The following is a 20,471-nucleotide window of genomic DNA, read 5'->3' as shown; positions in this document are numbered from 1 at the left end:
GTACATAAAAGCAATTCTGACAAAGAGGGGTGTTCCTTCTAAAGGGCCAAGCCATGCCATGTCCCCAATTCTGATTTCTTTTTTCTGGTTTTGATAACTTAAAGATTTTTCTCTTATTGAATTCATTGGGGGTAACATTGTTTTCATTTTGCTGTTGTTTTCTTTAGCCATGCAGAAGCTTCTTATTTTGATGAGGTCCCACTTGTTTATTCTTTCCTTTATGTCCCTTGCTTTAGGAGACATATCAGTGAAAACATTGCTGCGTGGGATATCTGAGAGTTTCCTGCCAATGTTCTCCTCTAGGACTTTGATGGTGTTGCGACTTATATTTAAGTCTTTTATCCATCTTGAGTTTATTTTTGTGTATGGTGTCAGCTGATGATCCAATTTCAATTTTTTGCATGTCGCCGTCCAGCTCTCCCAACACCATTTGTTGAAGAGGCTGTTATTGCTCCATTTTATGCTTCTGCCCCCTTTGTCAAATAGTAGATGCCCATAGAGACCTGGGCTTATTTCTGGGCTTTCTATTCTGTTCCACTGGTCTATGGGTCTGTTCTTGTGCCAGTACCAGATCGTGAGTATAGTGGCTTTGTAGTAGAGTTTGATGTCCAGTATTGTGATCCCTCCTACTTTGTTTTTCTTTCTCAAAATTGCTGAGAAAGAAAGAAATCGGGGCCGTTTATGGTTCCATATAAATTTTTGAAATGTCTGTTCTATTTCTGTGAAATACATCATTGGTATCTTAATAGGGATTGCGTTGAATCTATAAATTGTTTTGGGTAGTATGGACATTTTGAGGATATTAATTCTTCCAATCCATGAGCACGGTATATGCTTCCATTTATTTGTGTCTTCCTTAATTTCTTTCTTCAATGTTGTATAGTTTTCTGCATACAGGTCCTTTACGTCTTTGGTTAAATTTATGCCTAGGTACGTTATTTTTCTTGTTGCTATATCGAATGGTATTTTTTTTTTATTTCTTCTTCTTCTATTGCATTGCTGGTGTACAAAAATGCCTTTGATTTCTGAATGTTGACTTTGTATCCTGCTGTTTTGCCAAATTCACTTATTAGGTTGAGGAATTTTTTGGTAGAGTCTACAGGGTTCTCTATGTACACTATCCTGTCATCTGCAAACAATGATAGCTTTACTTCCTCCTTTCCTATTTGGATGACTTTTATCTCTTTCTCTTGTCTGACCGCTGTGGCTAGGACTTCCAATACGATGTTGAAAAGAAGCGGTGAGAGCGGACATCCTTGTCGTGTTCCCGATCTTAGTGGGAAAGCTTTCAGTTTTTGCCCGTTGAGTATGATGGTGGCTGTAGGTTTTTCATAGATGGCCTTTATTACGTTGAGAAATGCCCCATTTATTCCCATTTTGCTGAGTGTTTTCATCATAAATGAGTGCTGTACCTTATCGAATGCTTTTTCTGCATCTATCGAGATGATCATGTGGTTTTCGTCTTTTCTTTTATTTATGTGATGTATCACGTTTACTGATTTGCATATATTGAACCATCCCTGCATGCCTGGGATGAATCCCACTTGATCGTGGTGGGTAATCTTTTTAATGTATTGCTGGATGCTGTTTGCCAATATTTTGTTGAGGATTTTAGCATCTATGTTCATCAGCGAAATTGGTCTGTAGTTTTCTTTCTTTGTAGGGTCTTTATCTGGTTTTGGGATCAGGGCGATGCTGGCCTCATAGAAAGAGTCTGGGAGTCTTCCATCCTCTTGGATTTTTTGGAATAATCTGAGAAGGACAGGGGTTAGCTCTTCTTTAAATGTTTTGTAAAATTCTCTTGTGAAACTGTCTGGCCCAGGGCTTTTGTGTGCTGGGAGTTTCTTGATGACTGCTTCAATTTCCCCAGCTGTTATCGGTCTGTTCAAGCTCTCTGTTTCTTCCTCCTTCAGTGCTGGAAGATTATACTTTTCTAGAAATTTGTCCATTTCATCAAGGTTTTCAAAATTCTTGGCATATAATTGTTCATAGTAGTTTCTGACAATCCTTTGTATTTCTGTGGTATCAGTTGTTATTTCTCCTCTTTCCTTTCTGATATATTTATTTGGGTCCTCTCCCTTTTTGTCTTGATGAGTCTGCTTAATGGCTTGTCAATTTTATTTATCTTTTCAAAGAACCAACTCCTGGATTGGTTGATCTTCTGAATTGTTCTTTTTGTCTCTATGTCATTCAGTTCTGCTCTAATCTTGACTGTTTACTTCCTTCTACTTGCTCTGGGGTTAATTTTTTGTTGTTTCTCTAGTTCTTGAGGTTGTAGTGTTAGGTTTTTTATTTGAAATATTTCTGTCTTTTTTAGGTAAGCCTGTACTGCTATGAACTTCCCTCTCAGGACCGCCTTTGCTGTCTCCCATAGGTTTTGGACTGTTGTCTGTTGATTTTCATTTGTTTTCAGAAACTTTTTGATTTCTTCTCTTATCTCATTACCGACCCATTCATTGTTTAATAGTCTACTGTTCAGTCTCCATGAGTTTGCAAGTGTTTGAGGTTTCTCTTCGAGGTTGATTTCCAGTTTCAAGCCCTTGCGGTCCAAGAAAAAGCTTGGTATTATTTCTATTTTCCTGAATTTGCTGAGGCTTGCTTTGTGTCCTATCATGTGGTCTATCTTTGAAAAAGTTCCATGTGTATTTGAAAAGAATGTGTATTTTGCTTCTTTGGGATGTAAAATTCTGTATGTCAGTTAAGTCTATTTGATTCAGTGCGTCATTCAGCTCCACAATATCCTTGTTGATGTTTTGTTTGGAAGATCTGTCCATTTTTGACAGTGATGTGTTAAAATCTCCTCCTATCAGCGTGTTGCTGTCTTTATCTTTTGTTGAAGTCATCCAAGATTTTCCTTATATATTTGGGTGCTCCTATGTTGGGTGCATATCAGTTTACAATATTTATGTCTTCTTGATAGAGTCTTCCTTTGAGTATTATAAAGTGTCCCTCTGGATCTCTTTTTATGGCCTTTGTTTTGAAATCTATTTTGTCTGATATAAGTAATGCTACCCCTGCTGTTTTTTCCTGTCATTTGCTTGGAACATTTTTCTCCATCCCTTTACTTTCAATCTGTGTAGGTCTCTTGCTCTGAGGTGGGTCTCTTGTAGGCAGCATATGTGTGGGTCATGTTTTCTTATCCATGCAGCTACCCTATGACTTTTGATTGGAGCATTTAATCCATTTACATTTAAAGTTATTATTGATAGTTATTCACTTTTTTCCCTCTTTGTACCTGTGTTCTTCTCTTTTTCACTCTTTTCCTTCATCTTTTTAAAGCAGTTCCTTTAGCATATTTTGCAGTGCTGGTTGGTGGAGGTGTACTCTTTTAGCCTTCCTTTATCTAGAAAACTACTTATTTCACTTTTCATTTTAATTGAGAGTCTTGCTGTGTAGACCAGTCTTGGTGGCAGGCCTTTGCTTTTCATTACTTGGAATATTTCTTGCCATTCCCTTCTGGCTTGCAGTGTTTCTCTGGAGATGTCAGCTGCTAGCTGTATCAGGATTCCCTTGTATGTTACTACCTGTTTCTCCCTTGCTGCCTTTAGGATTCTGTTTGTCTTTGATATTTGCCATTTTAATGATGATGTATCTTGGGGTGGGCCTCATTGGGTTCCTCTTGAATGGGACCCTCTATGCTGCCTGGAATTGTGTGACTTTTTCTCTCCTCCAATTAGGGAAGTTTTCCATCATGACTTTTTCATACAGGTTCTCTATCCCTTGCTCCTCTTCTTCTCCTTCTGGTATCCGTATTATATGGATATTATTACATTTCAGGTTCTCCTGCATTCCTCTAAATACCTCTTCATTATTTTTGAGTCTTTTTAAATTTTCTGGCTTTCTGGGAGTCTTTTTTCTGCTTGTCCTCCAGGTCACTGATTCAATCCTTGCTTCATGTAGTCTGTTTTTGAATCCTTCTACTGCATTATTCAATTCAGAAACTGTATTCTTCATTTCCTCTTGTCTCTTATTGATAGTTTTTATGTCCTTTTTCATGCTGATGTGGTTTGCAGTAAGTTCCTCGTAGTTTCCCTGTAGTTTTTGGTAATTCTCTTTCAACTCACTGAGCTCACTGACCTTCCTTAGAACCATTGTTTGGAACTCAATATCTGACAGTTTACTTGCCTCTATTTCATTTAGTTCTCTTTGTGGGAATTCCTCCTTTCCCTTTGACTGGGAGGTGTTTCTTTGTTTTCCCATTATTTGTGAGACTTCTCTTTTGCTTCTGATTCTTAAGTTGATCTGTCTTGATTTCCTGACTTTGTGGTGTGAACTTCTATGGTTGGAGACTGCTGTTTTTACTTACTGGATATGCCTTTGATGATGTCAGTTGTTGACCCTGTCTGACCTTAGGCAACCTGTTCAAGACTTCCAGGAATCTATTGTCCGTGGCTTTCTCCTTCAGTTGTTAATCTAGTCACTCTGCACTCAACAGTCAGGCTTAGACACAACAGGTAGGGGCAGTGTCCCTTCTGGGGGTGGGGTTATTGTGTCCTTTCACACTGCTGCCACTCGGGGAGAGTGGTCTGCCTGAGCAAGATGGCTGCTGCCCTGTGGGGGAGGAGTTAGCATAGAGACCCTGCCAGCTTATCTCTCAGTTCTCTCCCCTTAGACCCATTCCCCAGTCTCTCCTCAGGCATCTCCAGCCCACTCTGCCCCTGCATTTGCCAGAGCCCAAGGTTAGTGGCATTTAGGTTGTGCCTACATTTAGGTTAGCTGTTTCCTCTGTTTGAGGTTATAAGGCTCTTTTCTTTCTATTGTTCAGTTGTTTGTTCCAAGTGATTTCTCCACAATTTAGTTGTAATTCCTCCACAAGTTAGTTGTAATTCCAGACTGGTCCTGGTGGGGGGGGGGGTCAGTGTGACTTCTATTCACTTCTCCGCCATCTTGATGTCCTCTGCAACAGACTTTTGTGTGATGATCTTGTACCCTGCAACTTTAGTGAATTCACTTTTTAATTCTAGTAGCTTTTTTGTGAATTCTGTAGAATTTCGTGTATATAGAATTATGTCATCTGGAAATACAGTTTTACTTCTTCCTACTTCTAAATGTCATAATAAATTTGGGTACATTTTATCTTTTTCTTGACTAATTGCTAGAACTTCCTACAGTGTTGAGTATCAGATGTCAAAGCAGACATCCTTGTCTTGTTCCTGATCTTAGGGAAAGTTTTCATTCTTTCACTATTGAGTATGGTGCCACCTGTGGGTTTTACATAAATGCCCTTTTTCATGTTTTGGAAGTTCTCTTCTATCCTAGTTTGTGAGTGTTTTTATAAAAAGAATGTGTAGAAGTTTGTCAAATGCTTCTTCTGCATGTATTGACATAATCATATAGTTCTTTCCATAATTCTCTTAATGTGGTGTGTACTATGTTGATTGATTTTCATATGTTGCATCTCCATTGCATTCCTGAGTTAAATCCCTCCTGGTCATGGTGTACAATTTTTTTTTGTGCTGTAGGATTTGGTTTGGTATTTTGTTGAGGATTTTTATGTATATATTCATGAGAGACATTGGAATGTAGTTTTCCTGTCATATCTGTCCAGGTTTCATATCAGGTTAATAATGGTGAACTCATAAAATGCATTATAAAGTGTTCCATCTCTGTTTTTTTGGAAGAGTTTCAGAAGAAATGGTGTAAATTCTTCTTTAAATGTTTGATAGAATTCATCACTGAAGATATATGGTCCTTATTTGTTTTTTGGTTGGAAGATTTTTATTAACTCATTCAAACCCTTGTTATGGGTCTGTTAAGATTTTTCTACTTTTTCTTTAGTCAGTTTTGCTAATTTGTGTATTCCTAGAAACTTGTCCATTTCATCTAGGTTGTTCAATTTGTGGGTGTCAATTTTTCATAGTATTTTTATAACTCTTGATTTCTGTATGATCAGTAGGATTGTCCCTGCTTTCATCTTTTAATTTAGTTATGTTTATGTTCTCTCTTTTTTCCCCTCAGTCTAGCTAGAGGTTTGTTATTTTTGTTGATTTTTATCAAAGACTAACTTTTGGTTTCATTAGTTATTCTATGCTTTTCTCTTTTCTATTTTGTTTATCTTTCCTATGATCTTTATTATTTTCTTCCTTCTGTTGACTTTGGGTTCAGTTTGCTCTTCATCTTTTAGTTCCTTACGATGTGAAGTAGGGTTGTTGATCTGAGATCTTTTTTAACGTAGGTGTTTACAAGTATAAATTTCTCTCAGAGCTGCTGCTGCATGTTATACATTTTGGTATGTTGTATCTTTATTTGTATTTATTTCCAAATATTTTCTAACGTCCCTTGTGATTTCTTCCTTGGTCTATTGATGGCTTCAGATTGTGCTATTTAATATCTGCATATTTGAGAGTTTTTCAGTTTTTCTTTTGTTATTGATTTCTAGCTCCATTCCATTGTGGTCAGAGAAGATACTTTGTATAATTTAGATATTTTTAAATTTGGGAATAAATTTCAATCCTTCAAATTTTTCCTCTATATTTTCTGATGAGAAATAGGCTGTAAATTTTTTAGAGGATGACTTATTTGTGATGAATGCTGTCACACACTGCTTACAAGAATTGCTCTGTCTTTATATTTAAACAGGTTGAAAATAATATGTTGTTGTGTGGGGTTCTTTGAGTTTGTTCTATTTGAAGTTTTTTTTGGTATTCTAGGATGTATGTATTGGTGTATTTTATCAAATTTGGGAAGTTTCTGAAGAATATTTCTTCAACAATTTTTTTTTTGCCTCTTTTCCACTCTCTTCTGAAATACCTAAAATATTTTTATTGGTATGTTTGATCATTTTTCGTAGGTCTCTTAGGCTCTGTTTATTTTCTTTGTTTGTTTTGTTTCTGTCCCTCAGACAAAACAGTTACAATTGCCCGGAGACAGGCAGCAGGAGATGCAAAGAGCCTTCTAAAGAGCCAACACAAAATTTTTATTTGCAGCCACTTACCCTGGTCTCCGGCAAAAGCAGGAGCAGAGTGGGCTAGAGACGCCTGAAGAGACTGGGGAAGGAGGCTTTGGGGAGAGAACTGAGAGTAGCCGGCGGGATCTCGTGCTGACTCACCCCCCATGTGGCAGCAGCCATCTTGCTCAGGCAGAGACCACTCCCTCTGAGTGGCACCACATCAAAGGACCCAATTGTCCTGCCCCCAGGTGGGATTCCACCCTGCCCTGTGCTGTCTAAGCTGTCTGCTGAGTGCAGAGTGGCAGTCACAGGCAGTAGATCCCTGGCTAAAGGGGGTGCAGAGAGGTCTGGCAACACTTGAGGAGGGACTGGGGACGGAGGCTTTGGGGAGAGAATGGAGAGTAGCTGGCGGGATCCCAGTGTTGACTCCTCCCTCATACAGCAGCAGCGTGAAACGACCCAATAACTCTGCCTCTAGGAGGGACTCCACTCCACCCTGAGTGTCTAAGGCACCCTGTTGAGTGCAGAGTGACTAAATTAACAGCTGAAGGAGAGAGCCACAAACAGTAGATTACTGGAAGTCTCAAACAGGTTGCCTAAGGTCAGACAGGGTCAACAACTGACATCATCAAAGGCATATCCAGTAAGTAAAAACAGCAGTCTCCAACCATAGAAGTTCACACCACAAAGTCAGGAAATCAAGACAGATCAACTTAAGAATCAGAAGCAAAAGAGAAGTCTCACAAATAATGGGAAAACAAAGAAACACCTCCCAGTCAAAGGGAAAGGAGGAATTCCCACAAAGAGAACTAAATGAAATAGAGGCAAGTAAACTGTCAGATATTGAGTTCCAAACAATGGTTCTAAGGAAGGTCAGTGAGCTCAGTGAGCTGAAAGAGAATTACCAAAAACTACAGGGAAACTACAAGGAACTTACTGCAAACTATATCATCATGAAAAATTAAAAACTATCAATAAGAGAATAGAGGAAATGAAGAATACAATTTCTGAATTGAAGAACACAGTAGAAGGAATCCAAAGCAGGTTAGAGGAAGCTGAGGACCAAATCAGCGAGCTGGAGGACAAGGTAGACAAAAGCTCCTAGAGGAGAAAAGATGGCGGAGGAGTGAAAGGGAGTCACGCTGACCTCCTCCCAAAACCAAACTGGAACTGCAACTAAATAATGGAGTAATCACCTGGAAAGCAGTGAAGCGATAGTGGGAGAGGAGCTTTGGTGCTGCGGACAGTGGATTCTACTCTCAACATCCCAACGGGTGAGAATTACGGTGGAGGCTCAAGAGGGTAGGCTGGGTGCGCACGGGCACTGGCACTAGAGGGACATTGAAACGGCCAGTTAGCGTCCCCCGAGAAGAACGGGGTCTGAATCATAAACAGGAACCCCTAAACTACAGCAGCTAAAGCCGAGAAAATACAGACAAAACGCAACTCCAAAAGTTTAGGGGTGCTCTCTGCCAGAGACAGGTGGCTGGGGATGCAAAAAGACATTTAAAGGGCAAACGCAAAAGTTGCAGCGGCAGCCACCCTCCTTGATCGCTGGGTAGAGGCGGCAGCAGGGTGGGCTGGTGCCTGAGAAAAGACTGGTGAGGAAAACTTTGTGAAGAGAACTGAAAAGGCGGCCAGTGGAGACCGGGTGATAACGCACTTCCCACTCTGCAGCTACCATCTCGCTCAGGCATACGGGAATCAATTAACCTGCCTTTTGTGTGCTCCGCACACAGCTTGTACGCGTGTGAGCTACGGGGTTGAGTGCAGACTGGCTGGGAGAGCCTTGAGGAGAGACTGGAGACAGAGGCGTTGGGGAAAGAACGGGAGGAGGAACCGGGGAGTCCCGACTCCCTCCCTGTTCGGTAGTCTACATTGTGGGCTGCAAAGGCGCGAACCCAAAGAGGCAGAAGCGGGGCGCGCAGGAACCAGACTGCCTGCGATTGAAACGCAGTCCGCACAGGGGTTGGATCCCTGGCCGAAGGGGTCACAGAACTGCCCAGAGGCCCCTGAGGGGAGACTAGAAACGGAGGCATTGGGGAAAGAACAGGAGGAGGAACAGGGGAGTCCCGACTCCTTCTCCTTGCCGTAGTCTCCATTGCACGGGAAGAGGCCACACCCCCAAAGAGCCAAAAGCTGAAAAGCAAACATAGACACCCCCAAAACACCCAGAGCAGGCGCGCACACTTGCGCCGAGTGACCGGCGAGGGTTGGCGAGCGTGTGTGTGACCCACGCGGGCTGACGAACACTTGCACCACCGGCAAGACCTCACACAGACTGGCACCCATACGGCCTGCGAGGGAGTGCACAGAGGGGCAAGGGCAGGCATAAATTGACCTACCCGCCGCGATTGCGGAGCAGGCCACAAAATAAGTAGAGCTGCCCAGAGTCCCTGGAGGAGAGACCAGAAACAGGATTAACCGGAGAGTCCTAGAGCTGATTTCCTCCCATTTCCGTAGTCCCCATTTGGCGAGGGCAAGCAACGGCCCCAAAGAGCCAAAAGCGGGGAAAACACACAATAGAAGACCCTAAACTGACCAGTGCCGCGAAGCTCGGGTGCCAGGGAGGCCAGATGAGTACGGGAGGTCGCGAATAAGCCCCCTGGTCTGGGGCAAGCACATGCGAGCTGAGGCAGGTGGGGGACCCTGCCGCGCTGGGAACGCGCTCAAGGAGCCCGCGTGAGAGCGCAGAGAGATCCCAAAAAATAGCTCATCTCTGACCGAAGGGGTCACAGAGCTGCCCCAAGCAGGAGTCAGACACAGGCATTAGACTCCTGAAAGACTCAAACAAACAACCCAAGGCCCTATAGGGTCAACAACTGACATCATCAGAGGCAAGCCCAGAAAGAAAAGTAAAGGACAAAAATACTTAACAGACTCTCACAAAAATGGGAAGAAAAAGAAGTTCCCCTCAAATGAGTGGAAAAGGGGACTCCCCACAGAGAGAGCTCAATGAAATAGAGGCAAGGGAATTATCAGATATGGAATTCAAAACAATGGTTCTAGGAAGCTCAATGAGCTCAGCCAGCTCAAAGAGAACTATGAGAAACTGCAGAGAATCTATCAGGATCTCACAGCAAACTATATCAGCCTGGAAAAGGACATAGAAACTATCAAGAAGACACAAGAGGATATGAAGAATACCATTTCTGAATTGAAGAACACAGTAGAAGGAATCCAAAGCAGGCTGGATGAAGCTGAGGAGCGAATCAGTGAGATGGAGGACAAGGTAGAAAAAAGCTCCCAGAAAGAACAAGAAATGGAAAAACGACTCAAAAAGAATGAAGAAGCATTTAGGGAAATGCAGGACAACCTGAAACGCAATAATATCCGTATAATAGGGATACCAGAAGGAGAAGAAGAGGAGCGAGGGATAGAGAACCTCCTCGAAAAAGTAATGATGGAAAATTTCCCTAATTTGAGGAGAGAAAGGCTCTCATGGATCCAGGAGGCACAGAGGACCCCACTCAAGAGGGACTCAAGGAGGTCCACTCCAAGACACATCATCATTAAAATGGCAAATGTCAAAGACAAAGAGAGAATCCTCAAGGCAGCAAGGGAGAAGGAGAAAGTAACATACAAGGGGGCCCCGATACGCCTAGGAGCTGACTTCTCAACAGAAACACTACAAGCCAGAAGGGAATGGCAACAAATATTCCAAGCCATGAAAAGCAAGGGCCTACAGCCAAGGCTGCTCTACCCAGCTAGGCTCTCCATTAAAATAGAAGGAGAAATACGGAGTTTCTCAGACAAAAGAAAGCTAAAAGAATACATCTCTACCAAACCAGCACTCCAAGATATGCTAAGGGGACTGGTTTAAGCAGATGAAGGAAAAGAATGAGAGAGAGAGGAACACAAGTACAAAGAGAAAAGATGAGTAAGTTTCTATCAGTAATATCTCTCAATGTGAATGGACTAAATGCCCCAATCAAAAGACACAGGGTAGCTGAATGGATAAGAAAACATGACCCACACATATGCTGTCTACAAGAGACCCACCTCAGAGCAAAAGACCTACACAGATTGAAAGTAAAGGGATGGAAAATAATATTCCAAGCAAATGGGCATGAGAAAAAGGCTGGGGTTGCCATACTTGTATCAGACAAAGTAGATTTCAAAGCAAAGGCCATAAAGAGAGACCCAGAGGGGCACTTTATCATACTTAAAGGAAGAATCTATCAAGAAGACATCAACATTGTAAACTTATATGCGCCCAATATAGGAGCCCCCAAGTTTATAAGGAAATTGTTGGATGACTTCCAAAAAGATATAGACAGCAACACACTGATAGTAGGGGATTTCAACACCCCACTGTCAAAAATGGACAGATCTTCCAAACAAAACATTAATAAACATATCGTGGCGCTGAATGACACACTGAATCAAAGAGACTTAACTGACATATATAGAACCTTACATCCCAAAGAAGAAAACTACACATTCTTTTCAAATGCTCATGGCAGTTTTTCAAAGATAGACCACATGATAGGACACAAAGCAAGCCTCAGCAAATTCAGGAAAATTGAAATAATACCAAACTTTTTCTCAGACCACAAGGCCTTGAAACTCGAAATCAACCTCAAAGAGAAACTTCAAAAACTTGCAAACTCATGGAGACTGAACAGTACACTATTAAACAATGAATGGGTCAATGATGAGATAAGAGAAGAAATCAAAAAATTACTGGAAACAAATGAAAATGAACAGACAACAGTCCAAAACCTATGGGAGACAGCAAAGGCGGTCCTGAGAGGGAAGTTCATAGCAATACAGGCTTACCTTAAAAAGATAGAAACATTTCAAATAAAAGACCTAACCCTACAACTTCAAGAACTGGAGAAACAACAGCAAATAAATCCCAGAGCAAGTAGAAGGAAGGAAATAGTCAAGATTAGAGCAGAACTGAATGACATAGAGACAAAAAGAACAATTCAGAAGATCAACCAATCCAGAAGCTGGTTCTTTGAAAAGATTAATAAAATTGACAAGCCATTAAGCAGACTCATCAAGACAAAAAGGGAGAGGACCCAAATTAATAATATCAGAAATGAAAGAGGAGAAATAACAACTGATACCACAGAAATACAAATGATCATCAGAAACTATTATGAACAATTATATGCCAAGAAATTTGAGAATCTTGATGAAATGGACAATTTTTAGAAAAGTATAATCTTCCAGCACTGAAGGAGGAAGAAACAGAGAGCTTGAACAGACCGATAACACCTGGGGAAATTGAAGCAGTCATCAAGAACTCCCAGCACACAAAAGCCCAGTGCCAGACGGTTTCCCAGGAGAATTTTACAAAACATTTAAGGAAGAGCTAACCCCTGTCCTTCTCAGACTATTCCAAAAAATCCAAGAGGAGGGAAGACTCCCAGACTCCTTCTATGAGGCCAGCATCACCCTGATCCCAAAACCAGATAAAGACCCTACGAAGAAATAAAACTACAGGCCAATTTCGCTGATGAACATAGATGCTAAAATCCTCAACAAAATATTGGCAAACCGCATCCAGCAATACATTAAAAAGATTATCCACCACGATCAAGTGGGATTCATCCCAGGCATGCAGGGATGGTTCAATATACGCAAATCAGTAAACGTGATACAGCACATCAATAAAAGACAAGACAAAAACCACATCATCATCTAAATAGATGCAGAAAAAGCATTTGACAAGGTACAGCACCCATTTATGATCAAAACACTCAGCAAAATGGGAATAAATGGGGCATTCCTCAATGTAATAAAGGCCATCTATGAAAAACCTACAGCCACCATCATACTCAACGGGCCAAAACTGAAAGCTTTCCCACTAAGATCGGGAACACAACAAGGATGTCTGCTCTCACTGCTTCTTTTCAACATCGTATTGGAAGTCCTAGCCACAGTGGTCAGACAAGAGAAAGAGATAAAAGTCATCCAAATAGGAAAGGAGGAAGTAAAGCTATCATTGTTTGCAGATGACAGGATAGTGTACATAGAGAACCCTGTAGACTCTACCAAAAAATTCCTCAACCTAATAAGTGAATTTGGCAAAACAGCAGGATACAAAGTCAACATTCAGAAATCAAAGGCATTTTTGTACACCAGCAATGCAATAGAAGAAGAAGAAATAAAAAAAAATACCATTCGATATAGCAACAAGAAAAATAACGTACCTAGGCATAAATTTAACCAAAGACGTAAAGGACCTGTATGCAGAAAACTATACAACATTGAAGAAAGAAATTAAGGAAGACACAAATAAATGGAAGCATATACCGTGCTCATGGATTGGAAGAATTAATATCCTCAAAATGTCCATACTACCCAAAACAATTTATAGATTCAACGCAATCCCTATTAAGATACCAATGATGTATTTCACAGAAATAGAACAGACATTTCAAAAATTTATATGGAACCATAAACGGCCCCGATTTCTTTCTTTCTCAGAAATTTTGAGAAAGAAAAACAAAGTAGGAGGGATCACAATACTGGACATCAAACTCTACTACAAAGCCACTATACTCAAAACGATCTGGTACTGGCACAAGAACAGACCCATAGACCAGTGGAACAGAATAGAAAGCCCAGAAATAAGCCCAGGTCTCTATGGGCATCTACTATTTGACAAAGGGGGCAGAAGCATAAAATGGAGCAATAACAGCCTCTTCAACAAATGGTGTTGGGAGAGCTGGACGGCGACATGAAAAAAATTGAAATTGGATCATCAGCTGACACCATACACAAAAATAAACTCAAGATGGATAAAAGACTTAAATATAAGTCGCAACCCCATCAAAGTCCTTGAGGAGAACATTGGCAGGAAACTCTCAGATATCCCACGCTGCAATGTTTTCACTGATATGTCTCCTAAAGCAAGGGACATAAAGGAAAGAATAAACAAGTGGGACCTCATCAAAATAAGAAGCTTCTGCATGGCCAAAGAAAACATCAGCAAAATGAAAAGGGAGCCAACCGTATGGGAAAATATATTTGCTAATGATACATCAGATAGAGGTTTGATCTCCAAGATATATAAAGAACTCACTCGACTTGACTCCAAGAAGACAAACGATCCAATCAAAAAATGGGCAAAGGACCTGGGCAGATGCTTTTCCAAGGAGGAGATACAGAGGGCCCAGAGGCATTTGGAAGGATGCTCTGCATCACTAGCCATCAGAGAAATGCAGATCAAAATCACCATGAGGTACCACCTCACACCGGTCAGAATGGCCATCATAAACAGATCCACAAACAACAGGTGCTGGCGAGGCTGTGGAGAAAAGGGAACCCTAGTCCACTGTTGGTGGGAATGCAGACTGGTGCAGCCACTCTGGAAAGCAGTGTGAAATTTCCTCAAAAAGCTGAAAATGGAACTGCCTTTTGATCCAGCGATTCCCCTGCTGGGAATATACCCTGAGAACACCAAAACGCCAATACAAAAGAACCTATGCACCCCAATGTTCATAGCAGCACAATTTACAACAGCCAAGTGTTGGAAGCAACCTAAATGCCCATCAGTAGATGATTGGATCAAAAAGTGATGGTACATATACACAATGGAGTACTACGCAGCAGAAAGAAAAAAAGAAGTACTAAACTTTGCAACAGCATGGGTGGAACTGGAGAGCATCATGCTAAGCGAAATAAGCCAGGGGGCGAAAGACAAATACCATATGATCTCACCCATAAGCGGAACCTAACCAACAATGCAAAGATGCAAGGAAAATATGACCAGCAACACTGAAAGGAAAAGAAATCAACAGAGACAAGAGGGAAGCGGGGGGCAGGGAAAGGGAAGGGAAGGGGCAAGTCAAGGAACATATAGCAAGGACTCATGGACAAAACCAAAGGGGGAGAACTGAGGGAGGGAAGATGGGAGGGGTCAAGGGAAAGTGGTGGGGGGGAGGCAGAGACAAATGTACTTAAAAAGTAAATAAATAAAAAATAAAAATTAAAAAAATAAAATAAAATAAAAATGAAAAAAAAAAAAAGAAAAAAGCTCCTAGAAAGGAAGAAAATTTAAAAAGACTCAAAAAGAATGAAGAGGTATTTAGAGGAATGCAGGAGAACCTGAAATGTAATAATATCTATATAATACGGATACCAGAAGGAGAAGAAGAGGAGCAAGGGATAGAGAACCTGTATGAAAAAGTCATGATGGAAAACTTCCCTAATTGGAGGAGAGAAAAAGTCACACAATTCCAGGCAGCACAGAGGGTCCCATTCAAGAGGAACCCAATGAGGCCCACCCCGAGATACATCATCATTAAAATGGCAAATATCGAAGACAAACAGAGAATCCTAAAGCAAGCAAGAGAGAAAGAGGTAGTAACATATAAGGGAGCCCTGATACGGCTAGCAGCTGACATCTCCACAGAAACACTGCAATCCAGAAGGGAATGGCAAGAAATATTCCAAGTAATGAAAAGCAAAGGCCTGCCACCAAGACTGCTCTACCCAGCAAGGCTCTCAGTTGAAATGGAAAGAGAAATAAGGAGTTTTCTAGATAAAGGAAGGCTAAAAGAGTACACCTCCACCAACCAGCACTGCAAAATATGGTAAAGGGACTGCTTTAAGATGAAGAAAAAGTTTATATGAATACTCAGTTCCTTTCAGAGTTGCCAATACGTGATATTACCAATATTTTTAATTCTCATTAATCTGATTGTGACAATGATGTTATTTTAATTGTTCTTTTACTATTTGTTGAAACTAAACCTGTTTTAGTATATTTCTTGCTTATTTCTATTATTTTTCAAAAAAAAACTTTAAATACTTTTTGGTATTCTTTCTTTATTTATTGATTAAAGGTTTGTAGAAGTTTTTTCTAAAAAAACCAAAAAAAAAACCAAACCCCTATTAACCATGTTTTAGATGTGTTGCAAATACTTTTCTATTCCTTGTCCTTTAACTTTTTTTATATGTATATTACTGTATAGTTAAATGTTTAATATAGTCATATTGTCAGTATGTAATTTATAGCTTCTGGGGCTGAATATTTTACTTCAGGTGATGAAAAATATTAGTTGTATTTTCTTCTTAAATTCCTTAGATTCTACATATTGATTTTTAACTCACCTGAATATTTCTTGTATAGTGTGTGAAATAGGGCTCTATATTTGTTTTATTTCAAGTAATAGTGGTCCATGCACTTTATTTGTTGAATAAGCCTCATTTTACCCATTGATTTGAAATATCAACTTAATCATACATATATATTAGTCAGATATATACGTTTGTCTCTATAATGTTCATTATATTTCATTGATCTACTTGATTATTTCTGTGCTGGTGTCATGTTGGTTTAATTGCTGGGACTTTATAATGGTTTTAAATTTTAAAAATATTTTATAATTAAATTTGACATTTAAAAAACTAAATAAAATCAATCTGCATTTAAGAAGGAAAGGAAGAGAGAGAGATGGAACTCCTACCTTTTGTGACAACATGGATGGAAGTGGAGAATATTAAGCTAAGAGAAATAAGCCAGGTGATGAAAGAAAATTACCATATGATCTCACCTATAAGTGGACTCTATTCAGCAAAGTAAACTGAAAAACAAAATAAACCACAGGCTAAGAAACATGGAGCAGACTGAAAGTGACCAGAGGGGAGGGGGAAAGAAGACAATGGTGGAAAGAAGGGGAAGGGACTAGACAAAGAACATATATGGATGACCCATGGACATGGACAACAGAGTGGGAATTGACTATGGGAGTGGGGGGTGGGGGTGGCGTGGGTGGAGGGGGGTAAAGAGGGAAAAATTGAGACAACTGTAATAGAATAAACATGGTTTATAAATTTAAAAAAAGAAAAAAATTTATTTATTATACTTTTGAGCTCATAATTTCTACATTACTCTTTTAAATAACTGCTGATAATTTTTACTTTTTCATATATAGTTTTCCTAATTTCCTTTAGTTCCTTGTCCATGGTATTCTTTAGCTCTTTGATCATCTTTAAGATAGTAATTTAAAGCCCTTGTCTATTAAGTTCAGTGTTTGGGCTTCTTCAGGGTTGTTTCTGTCAATTTCTTTATTATTTTCCTGTGAATAAGTTAATTTTTCTTCTATTTTTTGCATGCTTGGTAATTTTCTTGTTGAGATATGGACATTTTTAATATTGTAATGTAACTTTGGAAATCAGATTCTCTCCTTTATACCAAGGATTGCTGTTGTTACTTGTTGAAGGCTGCAATTATTCATTTGTTTAGTGACTTCCAAATTATGTGTCTTTTTTTTTTTGTGCCAAAACTATATTCCTTGTCATGTGTGGTCACTGAAGTCTATGTGTTTTTTTTCCTGTGGTCAGCCAGTGACTGGACAGAGGTTTCCGTAAATGCCTGGATCCAATAAGAGAAAAAAAATTTAAAAAGGTGTGTTCTGACTCTTTAGCTTCCTTAAACAATGACAGTGAATCTGTTTCAACCTTGTAGTGTTGAACCAAGGGCCAGCTTCTGTGCTGGCCTGTTAGCAAACTTCCAGGTAGATCAAAACACAGACCTTTGGAGGAGAAGGTTCCCATTGTCCACTGTGATACCAGAAAACTACATCAGGATCAGGCCATTGTCTCCATGGTTACTTTCAGCGGAGGCTTGAGGATTGTGGCTGCTATGTGTAATGTGAATATTCTCCAAAAGTTACCAGTCTTTTTCTTTGTCAAGCACTCTCCTGCATGCTACAAGTGTTCAGCTAGACTCCAGAGTTCTGAAGTAATTGATTCTAACAGTTCTTACCAGCCTCAATAGTTGTTTTGGTGGAGGCACTGACTCTAGAGCTTCATACCTTGCCATCTTCCATGATACTGCTCCCTTGCATGTTCATTATTAAAAGTGTTCCAGTTTGGGCAATGCATTTAATGAGTACCATTTGTAATTGAATGACAGGGGCAAGTGAAAGATAAAAACGAGTTCTTACAAAAAACATAAACCATGAAGATTATCAATAAATATTTATTGATTGCTGAAAGAGTATATGCTATCAGGTGAATGGTACAAGGTTTTCCTAGTTTCAGTTCAATATTGGTCCTCCTCTTTAGGAAGTTTTTATACTAATCCAGCATTGGTACAGTAAATGCCTCTGTTGTAAGTGTTGACAGACCACATTAATTTTTATTCTGAGTTTAGATGTATAGTACTATCATTATAACATGTGACCAGAGGGGTGGAGTCTGTGAAACAGCCTTATCTCTTATTGCTGACAGAGGTGCCATATTGTTTGTCTTCCTACTTGCTTCCCCTCTCAAATCTGTGGATGGGCCATGAACAATTGCTTTATGGTTGTGTTCAGTCTGCGGGCCTTATGTTGTGTAGGCCTGCTATAGACAATGCTCTCTAACTGGGCAGGAAAGTTGCTGCACTGGCTTCTCTCCCATTTTAAAAAGCTGAGTATACACTGTTACTGCAGCATTTACAGCCTATGACAGCTCGAGGAGCAAGATCGTAGGATCGAAAATTAAACTAGGGGCTCCACGTGGTGATAAATAGTACTGCAGTTTGGCTATTGAGTCTGATTATATTTTTAATTGTAAGGAGGTGCTTCTTTGAATGTGGATTAATATATGTTTACTCATTCTGAAAATTCACTGGATTGCTTTTAGAGTCCCACATAAGATGATTTTCATTGAAGTTTTTGGTAACTACTCAGGAAAGAACAATAGAGTACATTTGAGATAAAATGCTTTTAATGAGAGATCTTGAGTTTATTAGTTGTCTCTCTCACACATATGTAGAGTGCTACAGGTGATGGCAAATTTAATCTCTTAAAAATGCGAGAGTAAAAGTGGGAAAGTGGAAGTGACTTGTGTACCTTTTTCTTTGTTCTGTATTGAACATGAATAAGCAAGTTTTGGCGAAATTAAGTAAAATAATTTTCTGTTTCTATAAGTATCCACACTTTATGGTTGAATTTTAAACTCTGGAAAAAGCAGTTGTGATGGAACTCCTATAGAAATATAAGCTATATCATACGAAAGTATTGCTTATCGTATATTGATAGTATAAAAATTTTCTTTAAAAATTTTTATTATAATTAAAATGTCTAAATTATAATCATCTACTAAGAAACAAGTAGTTTTAATCTTTTCCATGGTTCTCCATGTGATGTTAATGCTGATGCTTGAGTTTAATATTACTTTCACTACATTAAAATTGCTAACAACATAGTTTTAGTAATGTATATTTGAATATTTAATAATGTTGCTATAAACAGCTTCCCTAATGCTACATTTTCAATGAATATGATGGGCCTTCTGTTAGTGCTGGCATTTAGGCAATCTTGCTATTTTCTTGTTGTATATACGAAGCAAAGCATTCCCACCTGAGATTTCCCAAAGTTTCACTTGGGGAACAGAACATGATTTGAAAGATGTTTTCTGTTGTATATTGCTCAAATCAAGCTTTGCTTTGAATCAAGCCAAATGATTAAAACATAGTCCAGCCTTCTTTCCAGCAGTACGAAATTACCTCTAAGGCCTATAATAAAAAGACTGACTAATTAAGAACATTTGTCTTTGTTTTCAGTTAGCAAAGATTTTTTATTATGAATGTCCATTTTTGAAATTCAAAACGGTGGGTTTAATTGTAATGAACTTAAGAGTTGGAAGTTCTGAAAATTAAAGCATGTGCAGGTTATCCTCATCCTCAAGGGGACCTATACTACTCCTATGCTCGTGTGAAGTAATGAGATAGCAAAAGCAAACAGTAGATGATTCATGTCAGATGGTTCTTCAGTAATGTTAGGGGAGAAAAAAAGAAGCTGATGTATGGGATATTGAAGTCAGATTAAGTTGTTAATGTATATTAGTATATTCTTAATTTCCTTTTAATTGAAAAAGACATATTGACTTTAATTAGAACCATTTCACAGGAACTGTCAATTAGCACATGTCAAACTAGTTAATTCAGAACAGAATTCTTTTAATTAGGGTCTGCTTTCCTTTAACTACGGGGCCAATGAAATCAGCTTTTCCTTATCTAGATTTTAAATGTCTCTAAGACATATAATACAAATGTAGACTCTTATCTATTATTAGAAGCCCATATGGATAACATTAAAATGATGATGCTGGCATTGTTCATGAAGCACAAATCAGAGTCCCTTTATGACTGTTAGAAAAAAATGGCTTTGAACAAAGACTATTTTAAATACCAGATTTATCCTACTTTAAAAAGACTACAAAATTTATGACATGCATGTTCACATTTAAAGTATTATTTAATACGTCTGCTCAAATAAATGGGCCTATTCAAACGTTTTGTGTGTTCTATCAGCCGAAGACACATAAAACATTGTCAAGCCATACAGCAACATTTTTTCCTTAAATGAACTGTAATCAAAAAGGGAAAACAGACTGAAAGATTTTTTTTTACACAACATAAAAATAGCATTGTTAACTTTCATTGCATCCAAAGATTTAATACCATAGTTGATACAGTGACTAAACCACTAGTAGTGAGCTAATGTAATCTTAATAATCAGATGGTGTAAAATCTGAAACTTGGTTCTTTATTAATATAATGCTGTGGACTTACAGCATTTAGTTGCAGTTGGTATGAGGATGGGCACAAACAGTGAGCTTTGTGTTA

The sequence above is a fragment of the Pteronotus mesoamericanus genome, unplaced genomic scaffold (genome assembly GCF_021234165.1).
Source record: "Pteronotus mesoamericanus isolate MK-2021 breed Mesoamerican mustached bat unplaced genomic scaffold, CSHL_Meso_final contig_50, whole genome shotgun sequence".
NCBI lineage: Eukaryota > Metazoa > Chordata > Mammalia > Chiroptera > Mormoopidae > Pteronotus > Pteronotus mesoamericanus.
This window is presented reverse-complemented; position numbering follows the sequence as displayed.